Below are 13,464 nucleotides of genomic sequence, written 5' to 3'. Positions count from 1 at the left end.
GGCGTCCCCCAGCCCCATCCTCCTCTCCGGAGCGGCGGCTCGGCCCTCCCCCGCCTGCTCTCCCTTACCAGCCCATCAGCTGCAGCGGTGGCGGCTTCAGGAACCGACCCCGCCGCGACAGGGGACTCCCCACTGCCGGATTGCGGACGGGACGGCCATGGACTCTTCTTACGTTCTCCGGTAAGCTGCTGCCGCCGCTGCTTCCAGTTCCGCGGTTCACCCGTCAAGGACAGGAACCCAACTGGGGGCGGAGGAGAGGTGCCGCCCTTTTATCTGTAGGTTCCTGTCCTTGATGGGCGGACCCCCTCTCTCCGTGGTGCTCTCATGGGTGAGAGAAAGCAGTCATGTTTTTCCAATCTTGGTGAACCAATATGCATCACAAACATTAATCTTGATCATATGCCATAATCTGGTTTCACTCACGGTCTGAGTATGGGCCGTGATGTCTGGTTCAGCGCCGGGTCTTCTGACCTGAACTCAACAGTCATGTCAATGTCGGATGTGTGAAAACGGACTTCTCCATTCATTGATTACATGTTGGTCATTTATTTTAACGGTCAACATGTCCTACTACATTCAGGGGAAGAAAGCTACCCACAGCCTCCCTCAGTGGTAATCTAGACTGAGTACCATTAGGTCCTCTGCAATCAAAGATTGGGTGAAACCAACAAGAATCCACAAAATTATCCAGGTTCCATTAATGGTGCAAGGTGGTGGTGACTAAATGATACTGCAGGGAAACCAATATAAAGCCATCATAAAACCTACATAAAATTTACAATCCAACATAGATCCAACATAAAACCAACAATCCAACAAGGATTTATGTTTGATCTATGATGGATTTTTGGTTTTATGCTGGATTTATGTTGGATCTATGTTGAATATAACATAGAACCAACAAACATAGATCCAACATAAAACCAACATAAATCCTAAACCCAACATAAAACCAACAATCCAACATAGATCCAATAATCCAACAAGGATTTATGCCGGATCTATGTTTGATCTATGTTGGATTTTTTGTTTTAAGCAGGATTTATGTTGGATCTATGTTGAATATAAAATAAAACCAACATAAATACAACAAAGATCCAACATAAAAGCAACATAGATCCAACACAGACCCAATACAGACCCAACATAGATCAAACATAAATCGAACATAGATCTAATGTAGATCCAACCTAAAACCAACATAGATACAACATGAATCAATCGCGAAGCCAAAATAATTCACCAGAACTATTGAGCAGATCATTAGGTGTTTTAGGAATGATCCCCTGTGATCAGATGATCACCAAGGTGTCTCTCATAAGAGGCTTCCTTCCCTTTAATGAAATTAATCGTAAAAGTATGAAATCTCTTAGGGAAAAATAACTTGGAAATTTTGAAACTGGTTTAAACCACTGGGCAAAAAAAAGATGCCCATACACATTAGATGAACACCTGCCAAACCCAATGATTTTGACACGATTGGTTGACCATCCAATAGGTCTAAGGATTTCTTCAATCTTCTGTCGAGGACAAGAAGGATTGGGTATTTTGGATTTCAATCTTCATGATCGTTTGCACTCAAAGAAAATAAGCCAGAGGTGTCTGGCAGTAGCTCATTTCCCTCCCACTATTAAGAACACATGCAAGCGTTACCAAACCAGGATTGTATGTGTATGGTGGAGAAAGGATGCATAATGAGTATTCAGCACATCAATCAATGGTCAGCTAATGTGCACTGGTGTGTCTTGAATTTGCTGTTGAGGACAGGAAAAATTGGACATCTTGGATCCTAAATTCTAAAAGTGAGATAATCTGCTTCCAGGTGTGCTTGGATGTGACTCCTTTCCTCCCTTCCTGCCAAACCAAGCTTGCATGTGTATGGTGGACACAGGAGGAATAACGAGCATTCACCAGATCTGCCAGTAGCTAGTTAACGTGTATAGGTGTTTCTTGAATCTGCTGTTGAGGACAGGAAACATTGGGCATCTTAGATTTCAATATGCCCGACCCTCTCTTCTAAAAGTAAAATAATCCAACCGCAGACGCCTGTAAGTAGCTCCTTTCTTCCTCCCTGCCAAACCAAGCTTGTGTGTGTATAGGGACATCAGAGGGAATAAAGAGTATTTGGCCGATCGGCCAATGGCTTACTATCGTGTATTGCCATGTGAATTTTGTGATACTGAGACCTGGGTGAGCCTCCACATCTTTTTCCTCCAGGAAATAATACTTAGTCGTGGTGTCTCAACAACCATGTAGACAAGTAGAGCCCTGTAGATCCTATAAAATCAAAGGTTGCGTGAAACCAACATGAATCCACCAAAATATCCAGTAACCATCAATGGTCGAGGTCAGTGATGGCTAACTTGAAACTTAAGGGAACATTTTCCAGTTATCAGGGTCTATGGTGTCTCTGAATGGAGAACCTGACCATAACAGATCCAGTACTGGCTAGGCGCACCTAATAGGTCTAGGAAACAAGAGAACATTGTTGGGTTGATGGCATGTAACAAAAATAGCATTGACTACTGATTGAGTATCTTTGCAAAGAAAACACAACAAGGTTTGTAAAACCTGAATAACTTTTATAGTAAGCCCAAAAGGCTGTAGAAAGAGGAATGTGGAAAGCTCATATTCCACACATATACATTCCACAGGTGCAAGCTTACATAGCCGACTAGAAAAACAACCCCTTGTTTATCGGCTTCATTAACTCTCCTAAACAATGCCATGCAGGGGAAAGTTAAAATGTGACTTGGTTTACGTTTCTTCTTCAGAAAGTCAAACATCATACACAGAAGTAGAAGGAAAAAAAGCTTTAAAAAAAAAAAAAAAAAAAACAACAAACACCGACTCAAACTTTGGCCAAGGCCCATTCATGATAAACTGTTGTACTAGAGGACTGTATAGAAAGAAGACCTAAGTTATAAAAACAGTCCTTGGTTGGGCTCCTATTTGGGTCATTGTGCAAGCAGTGTCTGATGGCTCAATATTTGTTCAGATCTTGATCTGACCATTTGGTAGGGTCATCTTTACGTCAAGGACTGTACAGTGATTAGACATAAAGAAAGTAAATTATCCCTTTACATTAAAGGGGTTGTCTTCTGACAGATTTTAAGGAACGCTTCCTGCTTGCCAGGAAACACTGTGCTCCTGAACAATTGACACTTTGGACGAGCGGCATGGTCGCGCCTCTATCACAAATGGTTCGCTCTCCGACACAGTAGTATGCAGCATCAGGGTAGAAAGAAAACTGAAGTTATCAAGCTCTGGAGCAGTGCTTACAAGCTTTATAAAAAATTGTATGCCCTGTGCTCCTTGCTCAGCAGACTGGTCACCGGTGATAGACTGCAGCAGTGGTAAGTAACCTAGAAAATGAGCAATAAACTATCAAATTAATAATAAAGGAGTACATTTCACAGTTGCTTGTTTTCACACACACTTTTCAATTTTATCAATTAAAGAACTCGAGTACGATCTTTTAAAGAGGACTTGTCATAGAGTCAAAAAAGGCCAGTTCTTTCTTAAATTTTATTCTTGCTGCTCTCCTGATTATAACACATTTTGTATTTTTAAAATCAGCCATACTGTTCCAGAGATATTGGCCTTTTTATTTAGTACTAAATTCACGGTCTGAGGGCGGTGCTCACAGGATCCTCTGGGGCGTGTCATTAGGCTGCTCTGCATTATTGCCCATTGAGCCACGCCTCTTTAGTAAAAACCATAAAAATTTGCACTAAATAAAAAGGTTCATATCTCTGGAACAGTATGGCACATTTACAAAAAAACAAAAAGCAGAATTCTCAGGTGAGCAGTGGGAATAAACTAAGAGTAAAAACTGACCACTTTTGACCTAGTGACTGGTCCTCTTTAAAGTGGCACAAATAAAGTGTTAGGTGGACTTAAAGAAAACTTTTTTTTTTCCAAAGTCACAAGCAGAATTGTGAATGCAGCTCCAGCATAGAATACAATCTATCATTGAGAATCAGTACAAGATAAGTGATGCAAAAAATTTACTGAAATTTTTATGCTGATGGTAAAGTCTAATTATTATTTAACCTCTAAGCCTATAGTTCCAATTCTGGATGACACTGCACAAGCTGCAGACTAGTGGAATTTTAATTTGCATTAAGAAACCACAAAATTAAAAAAACATCACACAGTTGGCCACTTTAGCAACTAAAAAATCTCTCTCTCTCTCTATATATATATATATATTTTAGTTTATTTATTTTTTTCACATGTACAGAAGATCTTGAAAACTTTTTGTGGCTTTTACAATCCAAATGTAAACAGGAAATTAAGGCAACTGAACGAGAAAAATAAGATAATTACAGTGTAAAAAGCAAAACGGCGAAAACATGTATCTGTAGCGACATCATGTCACGCCATATACTGCTAACCAAAGAGACATGAATTCGGCCCACAACAACATATCAACAATTGGGTTTTCTTATATATTTAAAGGTGTTATCCACTTAAAATCCATATCTTACTAATATAATTACCAAAGCTTTACCGATATCACTGTTTCACTGTGGGGCTTAGGTCTTGGCACCTTCACGTTTGTCTTGTGCTTGACACAGGAGAAAGTTTCCATGTCATGAGTGCTGTGTGAAAAGGGGGCTGGCTGACCAGATAATTTCAATAGCTCAGCTCCATGTTATGTCTCACCTGGTGAGGTGGATCTTCGAGGCAATTGATAAGCAGCTGTAATGCAGTTCATACAGATGACTGATTCAAAGGACAGTGGCTAGAGTGGACCACGGATAAACCGTACACTTGGCAAAGCAGCAAAGCTGATCAATGTAGAAGAGCCCAGTGGATCAGCAGGGATAGATATGTCAGGAGACCCACTTGAAGCAATGTAGCAGAGTCCAGCTTAACAGCAAAGCTGGGTATGTCGGCCGGCACTGAAAAGTGGAATGGAGCTTTTTTAGTCCAAAGTAGAGACATGCCTACCTGAATACTCAAGTGGCAGACCACCACCTGAGCATGCCTACAAGGCATAAGAACATGACCTCAGAGGTGCTTGCCAGGTTATCATAGTAAGTCAACATGAGTCGGCCAGAGCAGAGGAAAAATGGAGCACACGATGCAGGAGCCAGATGACAGGTGAGCAACACCCTTCATCATCCATGGCTGCTCATAACGATTGGCTTGGCCAACACTCTAATGTGCAAGGGGGCGCTGGCCAACTCATGTCGATTGGGCATGACCAACTTTGAACTGCTGATTACTTTGTTCTACTGGAGATAAGATGCCGGCAAAGATGTCCTTCAGCAGCTTTCTCATATGGTAGAGACTGCCGAGATAGCTGTCGGCTGAATGATCGGATGAAGCATCATACGGTCAACCACCATTTAATGTGTGTGGGGACTTTAGAGTGTATAGAGTTTCTTGAATTACAATGAGAAAGATAAACTTCCGCCATCAGAAAAATACTCCAAGTGTCCTCAAACCTAAAGCCTCCTAACGGTTTGAGAGCCACTACTTGTAGACCATCATATTAAAGTCACTGGTACATGACATGAGACGCTAATGGTTCAATATGTGGCCCGAATAGAGTGAATAAATGAGCTATCAAGATCTTCAACTGTCTGAGGTCAGTGAATGTTTTTCTGGTTCTAATAACCCAACTTAGTGTAAATAAAAAGTAATAAATCATTTCAAAGAAATGTTTCAACACATTTGGAATGGAAAGCTTCTCATGGACAGAAGAACTTGATATAGTCATACATGGGCCAACTACAACATAACAGACTGAAGGTTTACACCTTGCATCTATGTTCTTACCATATTACAAAACAATTTCTATTCAAGCTCAAAATCATGGAATACCAGGAGATGAGAATTACACGTGGTATTGTCCTCATCAACATCTCATTACAAAATCTAACCACATTGGTACAAAATTGACTTAAGGGCAGGAGGAGACACAAAGAGAACCAAGAACCTTCTTGGTATTCCCAATTTATCATGCTGATCCTACGTCAAACATTTATCACATACCTATGGCTTTTTTTTTACCATTGATTGATGTAATTTACTAGTTACTTAGTTGCACTTTGTCCTCAAATGCCACTCAAGAAACCCTAACATGCAATAATTACAGTTCTTACCATGAATCATCCAAACTTCTACGATAATTAGTAGCCCTCGCATGTGGGGAAACCACATTGGGAGAAGGCTTTATTTTTTTCAAAAATAGTTTGAGCCCACTTTGTCCTGACTCAGCTAATTATTTATAAAGTCAGTCCTTTCATCACCACTTTGAGCACTAAGTGTGTGACGATGTCCTCGTATATTGAAGGTTTCGCTTTTGATTTATGGACGTGCAAACCAGAATAATTTTTATCATGATGACTGTTCCAAAAGTATTAATAACTTGACTGTTTTACCACAACATTCCTTCCAAAAACAGGGATTAAAAATGTATAAGTGAAGTGATTGCTGGACTTTAGTCAATGATTGACTTAATGGTAAACATAAGCTCATCCACTTTTTGAAAAGGTATACACATGTACTTTGTACAATGCAGAACTTCATTATGTTGCATAACAGCACAGTAATCTCATTAAAATAAATATTCTTCAAGTCTTTTATAAATGGAAGATTTTACGTCAGATACAGTAAAGGAAAAACGTGGCACATAAATGCGCACTAAAACCTAAGATATCCTTCAATCCAATGTATCAAGACTTAGAAATGATTTTCTCTCTCTGTAGACAACGGACCAGATCCTGTTTTGAAACAAACCAATTTTGGCCGCCAATAATCTACTCATCGTATTATAGTTTGGCGTCCTAGTATGTAATTCCATAACTTTTGTTCAAATATACCCTAAAACTCCTTTCGACCAGTATCCGAAAGTTTAAAAAAATCTAAAAATACCGAAAACGAAGACAATTTTGAAACAACCTTTGAATTAAGAAAACATCATTTCAGCATGGCCGATCTTCAAGAGGAGTTACGGTACTTTACTCTTAAACCAAAATATCTGATATTCCAGTTTCACTCAATGCCAAATGACGGAAGTTTTACAGTATATAAATGATCATTATTTTGTGTATGTTGACAATTTCTTACTCTTTTTGAATCACAGAAATATTTGACACACGCAAAGTAACTAGAAAGTCACTTTCCACTTAACGTCAATTTCATTTATGAGCGTTAATTAGGCTCTAGATTAAAAATATGTATAAATTTAAATAAAAACACAATATAAATTTAAAAAGGAATTATTAAAATATAAAACTAATCAAAAATACGTTTAGCCAAATTTCTTAAAACAAGCTTGAACGACTCATTTTCTGGAGTAAAAGTAGGGTATAGAACTTAAGAAAATAATTTAAAAAAAATCAAAAGAAAATTGAAAAATACAAAAACATGTAACGTAAAATAAAAAAAAAAAATCACAATTGAAAAGGGGAGAAAAGCCAACCAACTTGTGGTTAGAGTGACGGTCCATCGACAACGATGTGCAACCAGAGGATGACGTATGTTCTAAGTTGCCAGACCAGATGTTTCGGTGACAATTACACTAGAGACTCATCTGTTTTTGGACCGTTCCCCCAAGCTTAAGCCGAGTGTACCACAGAACATCCTCCCAACACACACAGTATGATTTGTGGTCAACGACAGAATCTTTTAATTTGCTCTTCTCGTTGACTTACTCTCTGGGTTTTAAAAGATAATGAGTTAGTGCTCTACACTGTCATAGCCTGAATTAAAATCCTGTTAGCACCAAATTAATCTATGCTTCTGACTTCAAAATTAAGGACTGTCCCCACGCCCAACCCCCCCAACCCCCTCCATCCTCAACTCTTGTGACCCCACCCCTGGTTTTAATTAACCTCATATTCATGTCTATCATTCTATCCAAGGACACATGAATCGTCGACCAAGGAGACAATTTCATTTGCCATGTGGAAGCTCATATCTGTTAATATAAGGCTGGAACTTTGTCTTTCTTCCCTGCTTTGGAAAAAAAAAATTGCCTTTACTTTACCCGATGCAGAATTTCAGCAGCCATTTATTATATTAATTGGGAAAATTCTCTTATCTCACCGTAAAAGTGGGAGACTCGGTCATTGTCAAGAGGATGGATTTTTATGAGTGTCCCTTGATTGCCTTTTACACGTCGCCAGGAACATAATATTTGCAGGTTTTATTTCCAAAACCATTTACGAAACCTTTGTCTTAAATCATTTATCCCCCCCCCTCCCCGATGCGCCACAAGGGTTAATCAGAAGAGACACCCAGCCCCCAAACCTGCATTAAACAATAAGATAAAGAAAATGCTAATCGCTATTGTCACTGTAACTTTAAGTACCTGTCTGTATTTTTACATGAAAACGATTATCTCTATCAATCAAAATTTAAGAACACAAAGGCTCTAATCATACAAGAAGCACTGACGGAGTAATTCTTAGAAAAAAAAAAAAAGGGGTATTTCTTTTTTTTCATTTTTTGCCTCCTAGAAGTAAGACAATATTTTGCAGTATAAAGAAAAATAAATAAAAAATTAAAATAAATTTAAAAAAAAATTCTTTAACATTACATAAGTAACTAAGTAGATCTTTTTTTTTTTTTTTCTTTTAAACCACCTAGTTCTCTGTGGATGCAGCCATTTGTACGCAGTGTCGGCCAATCGTTCACACATGGTGAAACAGCACACCCTAATGTTTGAATGAATTAATAAGTTGCAGCAATTAAGAAGTTAATGGTTTCCCTTTGAAACAAAGTATTTTTTTATTATTTTTTTCTTTTTTTTTTTTTCTTTTAAACCCAGTGTTATTTTTACAAAAGCTTAAATTGCTCTGCTTATTAGATACTCGGTGTTATCAAGACGGAGGAAAATAATTTAGTGTAAAGGTATTATTTAATAATAACAGTTTTCGCTATTTTTTTTAAATAAGGTTTATTTCGGAAGAATCCGAGATGCTAGGAACTAAAAGGAGTCATTTGTGTGTATCTCTATGGAATCACAGGTCGCGTTAATTATATATCGCCAACATAGTCCGAAGCGCTGTACAAAGAATATAGTCGATTCCTTTATATCCTGGGACGGAATTCTGTTGATAAATGTATCTGATGGCTTCTTAAAAGTAAACAAACAAACAAAAAAAAGCCCCCTTTTCAATGTAAAGGGTTAACAAGCGAGACAAGCCAACTTCTCCATGTGGAATTTCGCCAGCCATAGAGGAAAGGGGCTGTCATATGTTCTCCTAAGATCTTTCCTATCAGACCTTGCATAAAAGTTGACTTCCACTTGGCGTGAAGTCTCTCCACCCCAGAAAATACTCATTTTACCAGGGTGTCACTGTTCTCCGACTTCACGGAAAATGAGAGCGGTCTCGACAAAAGTCACTAAACAAGAATTTTCAGCTACAGGACGAAAAAAGGCTTTTTTTTTTCTTCTAGCAAGTCGTAAGTGCAAACACAAGGATACTACTACGACCCGCTGAAAGTTGTCTTCCACGTAGTCGTTGTAGGTGACAAAGTATGAACACCTCAACTACGAAGGTGTAGAAGAAGAAGTCTCGCGAAAGGCAAAAGTATGAAGCTGAAGGCAAAACTTACCCATTCATAGGAAGGAGTCAGAGGTGTAACAGCTTGTACATGTGTGTATAATCCCACTAAGAGTGCAGGGAAGTCAGTGCTGAGAGTGTAAATCCACTGGAGGAAAGAAAAGTGACTATCCTGGCGGTGGTGTGTGTGCGTTCACACCAGAGTCAGTGTACGGAAGGACTGAAGGCATGTGGTCTAAACACAACAAAAGCCACTGCCTTACTCTAGATTATGCAGGAAGAGGCCCCTTTTGCATAAACACAAACACAAATGAGTAACTGGCTGAAGGCACATGTCTGCTGGGCAAGCTACCTGCCCTGCTCACTGCTGGCTGACAGCTACAGGAGTGCAGCTCCTGAGGACACACATCCTGGAGGCTGCAGCGCAGGATTACAAGCTGCAGGATGCTGGGAAGAGCCAGCCTCTAGCACCGGAATTATCCAATTCTGCTCAATATTTTCTACTTGTTATTTATGTTTTATCTATGTAGTTTTCTCTTTATCTATCTCATATCTGTGTTTATATCTCTTTCTCATATCTATATCCACACCTATTTGTATTTACGTATCTCTTCTATTTCTATCTATCCATTTATCATACATACAGTATATCTATCTATGCCTACTTATTGTTAATATACAAACTAATCCAAAAAAAAGTTATTTTTTCTACTTTTGGGCTTTTTTTTAATCTGCACATGCCCCTGAGAGCATCCAGCTTCACATAGCTGTGTGAGGTCCTATGCTTATCTGCTAAAACTACATCTTCCAGCAGCACCCTGCTTCTCCTCAGTTCTGCAGACCCCTTCCCCGATCTTGTCACCTCCTTACTGCCTCATCCCGAGTTATCATCAAGCTAATCTAAGTGCAGAATTCACCTTCTGTTTCTGTGCACTCTGCTCATATATAGTGCTCTGACCAGCTGATGTGATCTTCTGCCATCTACTTCAATATAGCTGCCTTTGTGGTTTTACATCATTAGCTAGTTCTGGCAGAGCTCAACTCTCCTGCACTTCACCACAATGGCAGTGTAGAGTTGTGCTAGTTGCCTGCTACTGACAGGTCAGTTGTGTGAAACTGCAAATGCTGCTCCGTCGATGCATAAAGCAGAAGATAATCATCGGTCTTAGGCATCAAAGAGCAGCATTTGCTGTTTCACATCATTGAGCTCTTAGCAACAGGCAACAAACACAGACCATCTACTATCAGCTCCTGTATGAAGCCCCATCCTGCAGTATACACTCACAACCCCTCTATACCTTACCCCATTCTGCAGTACATTGCTCTTTTCAATCCATGTATTCAGCTCCATCCTGAAAAACATCTCTCCTGTCATCTACATTTCAGCACCATCCTGCACTATATCTCTCCTTTCTGTCCCCTGTACATACATCTCCAACCTGCAATATATCTTTGTCCCCTCTACAAGCAGCCCATCCTGCAGTACATCTTTCTTTCTCCTTTATAAACAACCCATCCTGCAGTATTTTGCACATGCCAGTCCATGTATCCAGCTCCATCCTGCAAAACATCTTTCCTGTCATCTACATTTCAGCACCATCCTGCACTATATTTCACCTTTCTGTCCCCTGTACATACAGCCCTCCCTGCAATATATCTCTCCTTTCTACCCCATGTACATACAGCCCAATCAAACAGTATCTCTCTCCTTTCTTTCGCCTCTATAAAAAGCCCATCCTGCAATACATCTCTCCTCTCAACCCCAGAAATACAGCCCTATCCTGCAGTATATCTCTCCTCTCATCCCTCTGTTTATACTACCCATCTTTCAGTATATCTGTCCTCTTAGATACCAGCAGACCCGTACAGCTATGATTCCTGGTCGGAGCTCTCTGCATTGTAATGAAGGAGGCTTCGAATCTGACCGTGACATCATCCCTTACAAGAGAAGCTCCATTCTAGAAATGGCACAGCCATGATGGCAGGAAGCAGATGAGAAAGACGGCACTGCGCATGATCGCACATTATCTGGAACTACTAATGGACCAGCCCAAAGGCAATTGAGGGTAAACAGAGCTTGGAGCGTCATCCTTAAGGGGACAATTTGTGATATATACAAATTCGGGGAGATTTAAAAATAGGTTCTATTGGCACAAATTATTAAATCTGTGTGTAAATTATTATAAGATCACGTCGTCATTTTGAAATATTTTAACCTGTGAATAATCTCACAGTTGACAGAATTTCAACTATTATGCAACTTTTCTACCACTTAGTATAAACATTTAAATAAAATGTTACATACAAATAATTACCTATTCTGTCTCACATCAATCTCATATCTATATTCTTTACAAAAACATTTTTTTACATGCAAATTTATTATAATCTGTTCCTTTATCTAATCTGACAATTATCTGTTCAGCAAGTTCTACTTGATAAAAGCAAATGCAAGAAATTAATTTTGCACATAATTTAAGAAAGTTATTCTGTAACATGACTTTTGGCACTCCAGATTGCTCCCCTAAATTATGTAATTATACAACAACAATAATAAATAATTATATTTTAATTATCCTGTGCCATCTCAAATAGATCATTACATTATTATTACTGGTATTACAGTGAATATCAGCATCCAATAATCTAAAAAGACTGACAATCTGGCACTGAATGGCATAATGTTGTTGAATTTCACTGGACCACAAAAAGCAAGACTGTGAAAAAAACAACTAAAACATACCCCTTAAAACTAAAAAAAGAAAAGTATACAATATTTTATATAATGTAGTGTACAGAGACTGATGTGAGTGGCTGCAAAATGTGTACTAAGCTGTGCTATATGCAAAGTGGCATAACCATTCTGGCAGAATGTCTCCCATCCTGGTATAATGTATTTATCCTGGTGGAATGTCCCCATCCTGCTATAATATCCCCACCCTGGTAAAATATCCCCATCCTGGTATAATGTCCCCATTCTAATAAAATGTCCCCATCCTGGTGTAATGTCCCTCCTCCTGGTATAATGTCCCTCCTCCTGGTATAATGTCCCTCCTCCTGGTATAATGACCCTCCTCCTGATATAATGTCCCTCTCCCTGGCAAAATGTCCCTCATTCTGGTATAATGTGCCTCATCCTGGTATAAAGTCCCTCATCCTGGTATAATGTCCTCCATCCGGGTATAATGTCCCCCATCCTGGTATAATGTCCCCCATCCGGGTATAATGTCCCCCATCCTGGTATAATGTCCCCCATCCTGGTATAATGTCCCCTGTCCTGATATAATGTCCCCTGTCCTGATATAATGTCCCCCATCCCGGTATAATGTCCACATTCTGATAAAATGTCCCCATTCTGGTATAATATAGAAAGAACACCGTGAGCACAACTCAAGATGGTGCTAAGGTTAGGTTCCCAAACCGTTAAAGCAACAAATATGAACCTAGCACTCAACTTAAAGGTATTTGTAAGGCGGTTTATTGTAGTACCCGAAAAAAGACATTTCGGTCAATGTGACCTTCTTCAGTTACGTGTGGTATATAGATTGTGTAGAGCTTATAGGCATCTATCAGAAAGGACGATGGTGCTTTAGGCATTGAGGAGAATGATCTCTCTAAGGTAATGAGCTTGTCAGTATATAGGAGAGGGGCAAACGTGCCTCCAGATGCGGTGTCCATGTCTTTTTTCGTGTACTACAATAAACCGCCTTACAAATACATTCTGGTATAATGTCCTCCATCCTGGTATATTATGCCTCCTCCTGGTATAATGTCACATTCTGGTATAAAGTCCCTATCCTGGTATAATGTGCCCCATATTGGTATAATGGCCCTATTTTGGTATAATGTTCCCCATCCTGGTCCCCTTCCGTTATTCGCCAGCACATTTTAAAAAGAAAAAAATCACTATTCTTACTTTCCCCGGCTCACACAC

General features: G+C 39.4%; 1 protein-coding gene across 11 annotated transcripts in view; it reads right to left on the bottom strand.

The window, feature by feature from the left end:
• FOXP1 (forkhead box P1) overlaps positions 1-13,464 on the bottom strand; it is a 794,287-nt gene that overhangs the window by 458,206 nt on the left and 322,617 nt on the right. The window contains exon 1 of one of the 11 annotated variants that reach the window (XM_073569706.1): positions 9,583-10,271. The exons of the other annotated variants lie outside the window; for them this stretch is intronic. The gene's annotated coding sequence lies outside the window, so the exon portion shown is untranslated. Of the gene's footprint in view, positions 1-9,582; positions 10,272-13,464 lie in introns of those variants that run through there. 11 annotated transcript variants of the gene reach the window in all.

This window comes from Dendrobates tinctorius, unplaced genomic scaffold (assembly GCF_039654945.1).
Source record: "Dendrobates tinctorius isolate UK_male_01 unplaced genomic scaffold, ASM3965494v1 ptg000027l, whole genome shotgun sequence".
In the NCBI taxonomy this organism is placed as follows: domain Eukaryota; kingdom Metazoa; phylum Chordata; class Amphibia; order Anura; family Dendrobatidae; genus Dendrobates; species Dendrobates tinctorius.
This window is presented reverse-complemented; position numbering and strand designations above follow the sequence as displayed.